This window comes from Palaemon carinicauda, chromosome 36 (assembly GCF_036898095.1).
Source record: "Palaemon carinicauda isolate YSFRI2023 chromosome 36, ASM3689809v2, whole genome shotgun sequence".
Classification (NCBI taxonomy): Eukaryota; Metazoa; Arthropoda; class Malacostraca; order Decapoda; family Palaemonidae; genus Palaemon; species Palaemon carinicauda.
The window spans coordinates 68,242,598-68,255,097 of NC_090760.1; positions in this window are offsets into that span (position 1 = coordinate 68,242,598).

A 12,500-nucleotide genomic window follows, 5' to 3' on the forward strand; every position below is an offset into this window, starting at 1 on the left:
AACAGTACTTTTCCCTAGTTTTGTAACTTCTCCTTACTTACATTTCAAACAGTATCATTCCTTAGTTTTGTAACTTCTCCTTACTTACATTTCAAACAGTATCATTCCTTAGTTTTGTAACTTCTCCTTACTTGCATTTCAAACAGTACTTTTCCCTAGTTTTGTAACTTCTCCTTACTTACATTTCAAACAGTATCATTCCTTAGTTTTGTAACTTCTCCTTACTTGCATTTCAAACAGTACTTTTCCCTAGTTTTGTAACTTCTCCTTACTTACATTTCAAACAGTATCATTCCTTAGTTTTGTAACTTCCCCTGCCATACTTTTCATCCTTTTCCTTTCCCCTGTTTTGTAGCTTCTACTAATATGCACTACTTTCAGCCTTTCCCATTTCCATTACATCTTTCTCGAGTCCTTTTCTTGTCCTCTTTCCTTATTATTATTATTATTATTATTATTATTATTATTATTATTATTATTATTATCAACCCTAGATGGAAAAGCAGGATGCTATAAACCCAAGGGCTCCAACAGGGAAAAAATAGATCAGTGAGGAAAGCAAATAATTAAACTATATGAGAAGTAATGAATAACGTTTATATATTATCTTAAGATAAGTAACAACATTAAGATAGATAAATCATAAGTAAAATAAGAAGAGTGACTCATGTCAGTCTCGTCAACATGAAAAGTTGAACTTCTGAAGTTCTTCCGGTTCAACTGCCTGATTAGGAGGGGACAGTTCGTGTCCTATCTCCTGGATGCATTATTCAATTATTATTTTTAATTTTCAGTTTACATTTTTCACTTTGTGATATTTTTTCACTTCAATTACATTTTCCTCTTTTTAAGTATTTCCCTTCTCTTTTGGATACCCTATCTTCTAAACATATTCAAATCTTTATAGTTCCTTCTTTTAAACAGTTTCCAAATTTTCATCATTTTCCCTTATATTAATATCTTTATCTGATATTCCTCTCTCCCTCCCTCCTTCCCTCCCTTCATCTGCCCCCTCTTAATTAGTTTTCCCTTTTGTCCTCAGCAGATTCCTCAGTCTTATAATTTTCAACAATTCTTTTTCCGCTGCATTTCTGTAGAGTTTAAACGTTCCTGCAATTCTAATGTTTTTCTCTTTATTAAATACATCCAGGTTTTATCTAGTTTATACATTTTTATCGATTACAATTGCTGTTTTTCCGTCATCTGCATTCGTTGTAATTCTCCATTAATCTCTATTTTTCTCAGTCATTTCTTCCACCAACTTTTTCCCTTTTTTCGTAGGATTTCCTCGGCACGATATTTGCCCTCTGAAGATGGGAGATGCAGTTGCCAAATGTATGATAATAGACCGAAATGAGTGGGTGCCAGTGATACCATTCAGGTAAACTGTGGCTCTTTTTATCCACCAATGATAGTGTGATTGAGAGAGAGAGAGAGAGAGAGAGAGAGAGAGAGAGAGAGAGAGAGAGAGAGAGAGAGAGAGAGAGATATAAGGAAAGATTTTTTAATATATATATATATATATATATATATATATATATATATATATATATATATATATATATATATACAGAGAGAGAGAGAGAGAGAGAGAGAGAGAGAGAGAGAGAGAGAGAGAGAGAGAGAGAGAGAGAGAGAGAGATATTTTTAACAAAAGAGAGAAAGAGGGAATGTAAGGAAAGATATTTTATATAGCAAAAGAGAGAGAGAGAGAGAGAGAGAGAGAGAGAGAGAGAGAGAGAGAGAGAGAGAGAGAGAGAGAGAGAGAGAGATCAATTCATGTTCCAGCAACAAAGAATAAAATCTTTTCTTTTTAAGGGAACCCCCAAGCATGCAAGCAATCGTGCTGTCATTTCCCACCCTTCCCATCCCCACCCCACGCGTGCTTGTGTCCAAGGCTCAAGCAAAGAAAGAAAATCAATAAGAATATTGATTCCCTCTGAAATTACGTATTTGTGACGTTTCCTTTGTTTTCATACATATATTAATTCGCCATTGATCAAATGTTTAGATGGTTGATCGTTTTTGTCTACATGATTATTCTAAACTAGTGTACGCGACCCATTAAAAAAATATGGCTGATTATATAGATAGATATGAACATACAGATTCTACACTTCCCACCCCCTCCTCTTTCTTAACTACAACCCTCCTCGCTGGATGTATGGCTATTCCCTCTCCCCCTGCCCGAAGGAATGGGAGATACCGAATAGTTATACGTCTGGCAATGCCATTGAGCTCCATTCGTCACCCCCTGTTTCGCGCTTAATAGTCTTCCAACTCTTCTAGCTCCTTGTGGAGCCCAACTGAACGTTTGGTGAACTCATTTCTTTCGGGGAGTGCGAAGAGCATGCCCAAACCATCTCCATCTACCCCTCATCATGATCTCATCGACATATGGCACTCGAGTAGTCTCTCTTATAGTTTCATTTCTAATCCCATCCTGCCATTTAACTTCCAATATCCTCCTGAGGGCCTTGTTCTCAAATCTTCTAAATCTATTGGAGATTGTTTCATTGTCTTATCACGACTCATGTCCATAGAGTAACGCTGATCTCATTAAACTGATATATAGTCTGATGTTTATATACAATTTAAGGCGATTTAATTTCCAAATTTTACTTAACCTAGCCATTGTCTGATTTGCTTTTTTTCAATCTTTCAATCTTTCACTAAACTATAATTCTAAAGACCCTGTTTTGGAGATCATAGTTCCTAGATACTTAAAGGATTCTACCGCATTAATCCTTTCTCCTTCCAATGATATTTCATCTTCCATTGTATACTCCATTCTCATCATCTCTGTCTTTCTTCTATTTATCTTCAGCCTAACCTTGTGATATTTCATACATTCTGGTAAGCAAGCATTGCAGATCTTGTGGTGTTCTAATAACAAGGACAGCATCATCAGCATAATATAGGTCTGCTAAATTCCTATCACCGATCCAGTCCAATCCCTCTCCACCATCTCCGACTGTTCTACGCATTACAAAATCCATGAGGGGGACAAACAACATAGGTGACAACACATTCCCTTGGAGTACTCTGCTGTTCACTGGAATTTGTTTGATAAGACTTCCTTAACATTAACTTTGCACTTGCTATGCTTATGAACAGACTTAATCAAATTTACATATTTAAGAGGAATTCCATAATAACGCAGGAATCTACATAAAATTGGGCGGTAGACACTATCAGAGGCTTTGCATAGTCCACAAATGCCAACAAAAGTGGGTTTCTATATTCTACGCATTGCTGTACAACATGTCTCAAAAGGAAAATTTGGCCAGTACAACTTCTACCTTTTCTAAATCCCACTTGTTCATCTCACAGATTTTCATCAATCTTTCTCTCCAGTCTCGTTAGAATAAGCATACTATATATTTTCATAACAACTGACGTAAGTGTTATGCCTCGGTAATTATTGCAATCAGTCAGGTCTCCCTTTTTTTGCCATTTTCACCAGCACTCCTAACTCCTATTCATCAGGTTTTGCCTCTTCATGCCACTTTCTACAAAATAATCTTGTAAGTAGTTTGGGAGTCATTTCATTTTCATTTGCAACTTCGCCAAGATACTCAACACCCATCACATTCACTATACCTTGATTATTCCTTCCAACTTTAGCATTGAAGTCGCCAATCACAATTTTCATATCTCTCTCAGGGATCTCATCTATTGCCATCTGCAGTTCTTCATAGTATCCATCATTCCTTTCTTCAGGGGAATCATTTATTGGGGCATAGCAAACTATAAATCTCATACTGCACTGCTTTGATTTGAACTTTGCTAGTAATAATCTACTATTTACAGCTCTCCACTCGGTTAATGACTTTTCTGTTCTTAGTGTCATCATCATTCCTACCCCTTCTCTTCCAACTCCATCCGATCTTCCTGAGTTGATATATATATTGCCTTGGTCTAACATTTCTTCACCAATCCCCTTACATTGCGTTCCAAACTATATTTCATAAGATCACTCTCCACTTGGTGTAACTTCCCAAACTAATTCATGGTTCTAACATTCCAATTACCTATTTTCAATTTTTCTTTAGTATTTATAAACCAGGAGATTCTTAGTACCCCGATACGCCCGGGACGGTATGTATGATTTATCCAATGTTATTCCTGGCTGTTTAATTAATATTTCTTAATCTCGATTATTTTTTCATATATATGTATATATACATATACATGTATATATATACATATATGTGTATATATATGTAAATGTATATATATATATATATATATATATATAAATGTATATATATATATATATATATATATATATATATATATATATATATATATATATATATATATATGTTTATATGTTTTTCTGTGGCTCTTGATCCATAACCATAACCAAACCCATAAACATTTGTTCCATTATTATAGTACAATGGAATCTCCTTCAAAGGACAGTATATATATATATATATATATATATATATATATATATATATATATATATATATATATTTATATATATATATACACATATATAAATACATTATTTATCAATATATATAAACATATATATAAACACATTTTATATATATATATATATGTAAATATATTATCCTACTTATATAATTATGTATATATATTTAAGTACACACACACACACATATATATATATATATATATATATATATATATATATATATTTATATACATATATATATATATATATATAAACATGTATATATGTATATATATGATATATACACGCACACGCATACACACACACACACACATATATATATATATATATATATATATGTGTGTGTGTGTGTGTGTGTGTTTGTGTGTGTGATTTATAAAATATTATTGTTTGCAGTTTCTTAATATTCAATAATATTTTCTGTTTCAAAACATTTCTCAGTTTCATATATTATTGCTTCATTCTATGCGGTTTCTCTTACCATTTGTCAATGATAAATTATAAAAACTACAATTAATAATCTCAATATTTAATATTAATATTATTATTATTGTTATTATTATTATTATTATTATTATTATTATTATTATTAATAATAATATCACCATCACTTTATCTTTTAGAAATATATCTAAATTTATTAAAGTGTTTGTTAATGCATTTGTGTATATACATAACATACATCTAATATCTGCGTTATATTCCTTTATACTTTAAGCTTTTTTATGTTCAAAACGTCTCGTGCATAAATTATAGATCACATAATTTCTTACGCTTGATAATGTCTGGCTGACTATTGTATATTTCTTTTTTCGTTGTCCTTGGGTTTTCTTTCTTTCTCTCTTTTTTCTTATTTCATCGGTTTATTCACCGTTCGTCTCTATTCTTGAATCTATAAAGATGTATAATTATCATTCAATGAAAATATAAGTATATAAAATAATTGTCATACATTGTTCAGTATCAGTACGTTATACCACTTTCTGCCTTTCTTAAGAAACCCTCATCATATTTCTCCCTCTTTACCAATATTACATGATTTTTCGTTCGGTTACGTTGATTAGTATTAAGGCAAAATGACCGTAACTTTTTGAAACTGCCACGAGAAGTGTGAAACCATTGATTTATTGATCGTAATTTCTCGTAAATTATCGTTCTTCTCCCTTGACTATAAAAGAGAGTAATGACCCTATCATTATTAGATGAAGCCAAGATATATGAAATATGATAGAAACGTAGATTTATTCCCTATGATTTGAAAAGTGAAAATATTTGCGAAAAAGTGAACGGAGGATTTGATACTTATAATGTTTATAAACACTGAATGGACCGTGTATTATGAAATAGGATTATATGAATCATTATTTTATCCTATAATTATTATCCATAGTTAAAATGGACACCCAAGGAGCTCTGGTTATCATCATCTCCTCCTACATGACGCAAAGGGCCTCTGTTGCATTTCGCCAGTCGTTTCTATCTTGAGCTTTCAATTCAATAATTCTCCATTCATCATCATCTACTTCGCGCTTCATAGTCCGCAGCCATGTAGGTCTGGGTCTTCCAACTCTTCTATTGCCTTTTGGAGCCCAGCTGAACGTTTGGTTAACTAATCTCTCTTAGGGAGTGCGAAGAGCGTGCCCAAACCATCTCTATCTACCCCTCACCATGATCTCATCCCCATATGGCACCCAAGTAATCTCTCTCATAGTTTCATTTCTATTCTGTCCTGGTTATGCAATCATAAGAAAATATTTTTCGTCTAATAAGAAATATCGTATATTTTAATTTTCAGAATAATGCTATGAGTGATTTTCTCTTCATTATAAACAGCAGTTCAAGAATCACTTTTTGGAAAATTATATGCCAAAGAAACGTCTTATTATTTTATCAGTATATCGGAGTTCTTAATCTGCTAACAGCAGAGGAGTGTTGTACCAAGAAAGCATTAAGAGAGAGAGAGAGAGAGAGAGAGAGAGAGAGAGACCCATGGCAAAACTGGAGAGAAGTAACCAGAGTTGTTTTAAACAAGAAAATGCAATTAAGACTCAGATTGAAGTGATGTAAGACAGTTATTAGACCTGTATATGGGGCAGAAACTTGGGCACTATAGAGGAAAGAGTGGGAACTGTTGGAAAGAACCGAGATGAGGATGGTAATTTGGATTACTGGAATATCACCACTAGAAACGACGTAGAGTCAAAATATGAAAAGAATGTGAGGGATATGTAATGTAAAAGATAAGAATATGGAATCTCGTCTGAGATTCTATGGGCATGGACTAAGAGGGGAAAATGTGAACCCAATCAAGAAAGCTAAGAACATGCCAGTGATGTAAATTTGATTAAGTCTGTTCATGAGCATAGCAAGTGCAAAGTTAATGTTAATGGAGTCTTATCAAATGAATATCCAGTGAACAGCGGAGTACTCCAAGGGAATGTGTTGTCACCTATGTTAAAGTTAAAGTTAAAGTTAAAGTTGCGGGTTTTAGGTCTCCCCTGAGACGACCTTCATCATTTCCTCGGGCGACCATGAGCCAGCTGGGACTATCACTAGCCCCCTCTAACCTCCCCCCCAGGCGCCACCCTGGGGAGTACCCCCGGTAGAAGGTCTCTCACTATTCGCGCCTTAGCGGGGACGTGAACTCGGGACCTCTGAAACAGAAGCCGCGACGCTACCAACCTAGCTATGTTGTGGGGAAGAGTAGTATTATGGGGAGTCAACGGATCAGATGGATTGATGTGGTGTTTAAAGGTTTAAATGCCGCTCATGAATGGCAGGGGCAAGGGACAGCGACATTGGCCTTTCGAGCAGGACCATGCCCTAGAGCTGGGGTTCTTTAGCCTTTTGATGATTCCAGACCCCCAATGGATTGCCAAATGTGGTCCCATACCCCCCCCCCTCTCACTTGACTGTCGAAATAATTATCACCAATCCTAGTATTTGCTAATATGTCAATAACTTGAATTTACTGTACTTTACATATGGATAGCTATGAATAGAACATAAGATAAAATGGAAAGCATTGATAACTTTATCATATTTGTTTACTGGAAGTAAAATAGAAAAATGAGAAGAGACAAATATACAAACAGCCACAACCTTTTTACAATATAACTTCGATTCATTTGTTTCAGATTATAAATCAACAACTTTACTTCGTATAGTTCAGTTTTATTACACGCACAAAAAAAGGAAAACATAAATGTGCGAGATTTTTTTCAGTATCTTGACTACGTAAGACAGACTTTTACTAATCTAGTGAGATATTTGCTGTGGTTTTTGTGCGCTCAAAGCCTGGAATCGTGGTAGTTACTGAAAAAGCTGCTCGCATGTTATCTGACACATCAAGGCGATTTCTCCACATTGATTTCAGATTTAATAATGCAAAGAATCCTGAGATATGTAGTTGTGAAGGGAACTAAAACAATCATTGCCCTCATTGCCAAGCTTGGGTAAGCTGAGATTTGTTCACACCAAAACTGCTTAAAATCCATCCCAGCCCTTTCGAAATCTCCTTTTTTTTTTCCTTGGGTCTTCTTGAAAGTGAAATGATCCGTTGCTGAATCGTTATCACTGAATCTCGGTATATCAAACGAGAAAGGGTTTTGTATCCAAACCGATTCCTTGCTAAGATCATCAATATCTGAAAAGTAACCGACAAAATTTCTACGTATAACTTCCAAATTATTTTTGACTTGAAGTATTTCTACAAGTAGTGTTTTACCCTCTCCAATAAGGATTGTGTCAAGGACTGGAAAGTTTGCATGGTTTCCGTTTGAACACGGCGATTCCAGATAGGTAATTTCCTTGTAAATTCGACCACTTTGCCCATGGCTTGAATAATGTCCATATCCCTTCCCTGCATTGGTATGTTCAAATAGTTGAAGAGACCGAACATTTCCATCAGATATCTAAAGTTGATAAAATGCTCATCTTCAGAACGATTTCCTAGAGGGGATTGTTGGTGCTTGATAAATTTGAGAATTTTATCCTGAAATACCACTACATAAAAAACTCCACGACTCAGCCAACATAACCTCTGTGTGGTACAGTAACATAACTGTGTTCCGCTTCTATCTCATCACAGAATTTTTGAAATTTTTGAAATTTCAAAAAAAAAATTTTAATTTTTGAAAAAAAAAAATCCAATTTTTTTTAGATGCCAGAACTTGGAGATGTTAAACACGGTGTGTGGCGAGAACATGCTGAGCTTTCTCCTTGACCATAGTCACGAATCCCGATTTTTTTTTGCCAATCATGGCCGGAGCTCCATTTAGAAATTATTTCACGACAATCACAAACAGTATTTTCCAATGGTTAACCGATACATTTGTCTGAAAAACAGTTTCAAAACACATGTTGATATCACAAAGAATCTATATATTTTTATATAAGCCACAATGAATGGCATGGAATTTGTAGAATACATACTTCCTGTTATTAGAATTTCGACATCGCAATATCTGATTTTCAATTTAGCATTTTTATTTCTGTTAAGTTATTGGATAAAAGTTTATTTGATATCCTATCAAATATAAAAAAGGCCCATATGAATTTAAAGGCCAGTCATGAACGGCAGAGGCAAGGGACAATTACAGTGCCCCAAGGACTTAGCATATATCCATCAGTGTTTTAGATTCCTAGGGCCAACGGTGTTATACAGAAAGCACCTAATTTAACATTTTACCCCAAAGTATGAATTAATACACTGAATAAAACAAATACCGTTACCCAGAAATCGTGTCCCATACCACCAAGGGGTATGGATACCCCTGGTTAAGAGCCCCCGCCCTAGAGACTGACCATATAATATGATGAGCGCCCAAGCCCCTCTCCATCCAAGTTAGAACCTAGGAGGGCCAGGCAATGGCTGCTGATGACTCACCAGATAGACTTATAGGTTCTCCCAAACTTCCTTTCCTTAGCTCACAAGGATTGTGAGGCTGCAGCAACCAAAGAAACTTACGAGTTTGAGTGATACTCGAACCCAGTCTGGCGATCATTAGTCATGTTCGTTACCACATCGGCCACCACAACCCTGAGTGTGATTAAACTAAGGGAGGAAAATGCAAGGAGTAGATATAGCTGGAGAAAGTTGACTCGAGTGGCCGATCCTTCTGTGCAATATGACTAATAAGGTGTAAAAAAAAAAAAAAACAGGAGAATCAGCAGTTTAGTTGTAGAAAACAAGTTGGGGTGCATAGCTTTAATTATTATTATTATTATTATTATTATTATTATTATTATCTATATATTAATACGATAGCGTGTGTGTTATTTATTTTGTGTGTCACGCTTTAAAGAAAACGGAAATAATTTCATGGTATACTCTTACAAATTCACATTAGACTTTGATTACTTAACTAAAGCACATCTTATATAGTTTTCCCAATTTTGTATGTAGCACCTGACTTTTTTTTTTTTGAATATTTGACAAAAACTTAAGTTCTATCAATTTCCATAACCTAGATTATAAAGTTAATCTCGGGACATTTTATTCAAACATGTATAGGTTAGGAACAAGATAATTAGTATTGAAAATATAATTTCGTGTAATTTACACGGGTTCCGCTAGTTATTATTATTATTATACTGTAAACTATTCCTTAGATTTACCATAGATATATGGAAAAATATTCGACTATCTGTGTTCGCGAAATTACAAAAGGTATGAAGAAACTGAATATTAAAAAAAAAAAAAATCGAGTTTTAAGCAATGAAATATTCATTGGAATGGCCAAAGATTTTTTTTTTCCACGATATAAAAAAAGGTATTTGGATTTATTTTGCATTTATTAAGCATTTCTAATAGTAATTTTGCATTTCTGATAGTGATTTGGTGCCTTTAAAGTCATTTTGCCTTTTTGATAGTGATTTCATATATTTTTTAGTAATTTTCCATTACTGTCAGTAATTTCTGATAGTGATTTGGCACCTTTAAAGTCATTTTGCCTCTTTGATAGTGATTTCATATATTCTTTAGTAATTTTCCATTACTGTCAGTAATTTCTGATAGTGATTTGGCACCTTTAAAGTCATTTTGCCTCTTTGATAGTGATTTCATATATTTTTTAGTAATTTTCTATTACAGTCAGTAATTTCTGATAGTGATTTAGTATTAAATGTAATGATTTTTTTATGTTTGATGGGGATTTTGCCTTTCAAATAATGATTTTGTGTATGATAGTGATTTTGTATTTTTGAGAGTGACTTTATGCGCTTTATAGTGATTTTGCTAAGAGAGTCTAATGTTCAAGTCATAAGCCATTTTGATTCAATACTTCATGACCTTAATATAGAGGTCAACGCCACATTATTTAAGTACTTATATACAGCCATAAGGTTAAAGGGTTCCTTCCTATCTGATATATGGTGATAACAATACCCTTAATAAACAATAACAGTGATAATAATTATAAGGGTGATGACATTGTAATCATTATCAGTAACACTGACCAATGTCCATAAAAAGTTGCGAAATTTCCGACTACGTACTGGATGCCAGATGAAAGATGCTGTCCTTTTGAATACGTGCCGGGTGCCAGATGAAAGATGCTGTCCATAATTTTTTATTTCTGTTTTATCGACCTATCCAGGGACCTCGTTGCTTGCGTAAACAGAGCTTTGGGGATTGAAATCACAATATGGTGTCCCGATTGGCAACGTCCCTGACTGGTAATCGCCAGACTGGGGTTCGAGTCCTGCTCAAACTCGTTAGTTCCTTTGGTCGATGCAACCTCACCATTCTTGTGAGCTAAGGATGGGGTGTTTGGGGGAGCCTGTAGGTCTATCTGCTGATTCATCAGCAGACATTGCCTGGCCCTCCTTGGTCCTAGCTTGGATGGAGAGGTGGCTTGGGAGCTGATCATATGTAATATGGTTAGACTGTAGAGCATTGTCCTGGTTTTTAGGGCAATGTCACAGTCCCTTGCCTCTGCCATTCATGAGCAGCTTTTAAACCTTAAACAAGTCTAGGTACAAATAAAATGCTTAATTACTTTCTGAGTCGAAAATAATTATTATAAATGTGGTTGATATTATTATTATGTTGTTCTTATTGTTTCTATTGTTGTTTTAAGGAATAAAATCAGTTATTTTTGTACATTGTTATCCTTTTCTTTGTCATCAAATAATGATTTTGTTAGTTTTTGTAATAAATATTCATTCTTCGTTTTGCTAAAAATGTTTTTGTGAATGCTGTATCTTCTTCTTCTTCTTCTTCTTCTTCTTCAACGCCTGAGTTATCTGTAAGAACCAAAGTACTTATATAGTGTTTAGATAATAAGGAAGTCTTTATGTAAATCTAGACATTTTATGTACTATTTTGTAATGAATGACACTCGAAAGTTTTTGATGTTAAAGTTGATAATTCTATGTTATGTAATGGAAAATTCAACTGGTTGGCCCGGGCACGAGCCACCCGTTGAGATATTACCGCTAGAGAGTTATTGGTTCCTATGACTGGATACTTCTTTCTGGTTACGGCTCATTTTCCATTTGTCTACACATACAACGAATAGTCTGGCCTATTCTTTACATAATCTCCTCTGTTCTCATACACTTGACAACACTGAGATTACCAAACAATTCCTCTTCGCTCAAGGGGTTAACTACTGCACTGTGATTGTTCAGTGGCTACTTTCCTCTTGGTAAGGGTAGAAGAGACTCTTTAGCTATGGTAAACAGCGCTTCCAGGGGACAATCCAAAATCAAACCATTATTCTCTGGCCTTGGATAGTGCCATAGCCTCTGTACCATGGTCTTTCACTGTCTTGGATTAGAGTTCTCTTGCTTGAGGGTACACTCGGGCACACTAATCTATCTTATTTTTTTCCCTCTTTTTTTTTAAAGTTTGTATGAGAAATATTCATTTTAATTTTGTTACTGTTCTTAACATATATATATATATATATATATATATATATATATATATATATATATATATATATATATATATATATATATATACACACACTGTTCTTACACATATATGTGTATATAGATATATTTACGGTATACATACATATATATACAGTATATATATATA